Here is a 2,741-nt window from a genome sequence, read left to right as displayed (position 1 = left end):
AAATACAGATTATTTTATACTGCCAAATATTTATACAATGTATGATATAAATCGACAATTATTGATATTGATAAAGCTATTGATAAGGATCCTATTTAAAGTGGATACTGTCAAAATATAATAACCTGATGGCGGAAGGAATAACAGATTGGAGTAACGATTACTGTATGTCTGTACTCTATGTAGGATTGCTTTCATTTTATTTTTACATGTGTATCTGTGGGCATATGCTCATGTTTAGCCTAGCCTACATATGGGCACCATCTACATATTTATTTAATTTATCACAGCCAATGAATGCAGAAAGTTAAGTTGGTCAGAATATAGCTAGCATGCTTCATCCTTATTGTATACACTAATACTTTGTTTCACGTGTAAAGGTCATCCAATAAATTGTATTTTGTGTAGTCTTAAATATATCTCTTTGTCAAACTTCTGTTTTCAAATGAGCAAATTACATTTTTATGATTATTTTGGTGTTGTGCCTATTTCCTGTTTTATGTTCTATACCAGCTGCTATTGATTTAATTTAATCAATAAAATGTCAAAGAAATACCAACAATGCCATCACACCTTAAAGTACCATTGTATGTATGGTAAGATAAAATAATAGAATAGTTATAATGATGATCATGCTAAACAAGGTAACATTTGAAGCTTTAACCACACTGTTATTCATATCATACAGGATAATTGGTTATTTTAAATCTATTTCACTTTTGAGGGGAAAGTGGTACAAATAAGAAATACAAATAGTACCTGTCGAAGATGTGATAGAGTTAGCATGGAAACAACCAGACTTTTGCAATTTGGGACTGTTGTCCACCTGCAAATCATCATGCTGCAGCCAGCTTTGATATCCTGTGTTTTTTCTGTGTTTAATTATTATTTCTGCAAATTAATACAACCTAAAAACCTGTTCAAAGTCATTTGGGGGTTGTGAAAACATTCATTGTCAGATGTCCAGTTTGGATTAGATTCATTTGCCGGCCAGACAAAACGGCAGCATCTGGCCAGCATTATTACAGCATATCATAATGAATTCATAATCTGGTATTATTGAAGCATTTAGTATTATTCTCAAACTCAATTACAGTAATAGGAGTATACTGATTTCAAAGGGTTTTCATTCTACGTGACAGACAGGATGTAACCTATCTCGTTCCCATTCTCACACACTGACAGATTACTACCTCCAACACAAAATAAAAATTAAAAAAAAAATCCCCAGTTCCCATTTTGATTGTATCATGCTTCTCTGAATATCATATTTCGAAATGTGCTCACTCAGTTTGTTTCTGATTTTCTTTCCAGCACTGCAGCCCACACAACGCTTTGGACCACAATGCTTGCTAGATTCCGCTCAAATGTCTTATCAGCACTTCAGAGAAGATGCAGTCAATCGAAATTTAAGGGGAGGCATATGGTATACATGAGAATTATCTCAAACGACTTAGTGTAGTGTATACAGCAAAAGCATCTGTATCTTAATAGTCTATGAGCAGTGGTGAAGGGAGAATGTGAAAGCTCTGAGGGATTTGGGAGAAAGGATATGATTGCATTTATGTCCCATCAAGCAGCTTGCTGGATCCAGGGGAATGCCTAATATATATCTGTATTTGGTCGCCAGCTTACATCTGTCTGCTTATGGATTTATGACATCAAAACTATTTGAAGAAAAAAAAAGGCGCCTCTCGACAGAGCCAGTGACTAATAACTAAAGCCGACAGGGATGGCAGGCAAACACACACACACACACACACACACACACACACACACACACCAACACACACACACACACGTAACGACAAGGCCGGCGACAAGGAACAAAGGAGTCCAAATTGACACATTCTCTCTGACAGTAGGATATAAAACTCACTCACCCCTCCAGCCATGCTACACACACACACACACACACACACACACACACAGACATCACAAATGCACACAATTTACTTCTATTCCTGTTATGCAGAATTTTGCTCACAAACATTATGTTTTCACACATAAAAAAAGATTCTGTCCACATGCTAAACCTTTTAAATCTATACATGAAGTGCATTTATTCTCATTTTATTTAATCTTTCGTGTATGAGGAAGTTTGGACACTCAGTTAAAAAGAAACATACATTTGTATAATTGCTGTTGGATCGAGAGACTGCATGTGAGTGAACAGTTTGGCCAGACACACACTGTTACTGAGTCCATAAAGATGTAACACGTCATAATTTGAGTTGGGTTCTCATAGCCTATTTCTTTTAAGGAGCCATATAGCTTAATAGCAAATGTGTTGTCTGAAAAGAAACCCTGAATATTGCAGAAATTTGTAAAATTTTCAGCTCTTAACTTGCTTAATGTTCTTGGAAGCTAAACTCATGGGATTTGAATGTATCCTTTTAAAAGCAGATTCTTTTAAAAGCAGATTGGATTCTGTATCCATATTTGATAAGTGCTAAATAGTATATTGTTTGTCTGTTTTCTGTGTCTATTCAGACATAAAGGAATGACATTCACTGGATGGTAAAGACTAAGCAAAGCAGACTACATGCACCCCATGGCGCAGGTTAAAACTTTAAAGCAGCATTGATTGTTTTTGGCCACTTGGTGGCAGTGTAACATGCTGTAAACACAACATTGACATATTACCACTGTGTTAAGTCCACATCTAGCAAACATGGAGAAACATAAAAATCATTTTCAGTCCACCAATGACTGTAAGCCACAATGTGAACTCCTCTTTT

Source organism: Etheostoma spectabile, chromosome 23 (genome assembly GCF_008692095.1).
Source record: "Etheostoma spectabile isolate EspeVRDwgs_2016 chromosome 23, UIUC_Espe_1.0, whole genome shotgun sequence".
Lineage (NCBI taxonomy): Eukaryota > Metazoa > Chordata > Actinopteri > Perciformes > Percidae > Etheostoma > Etheostoma spectabile.
Note: the sequence above shows the minus strand (reverse complement) of the source record.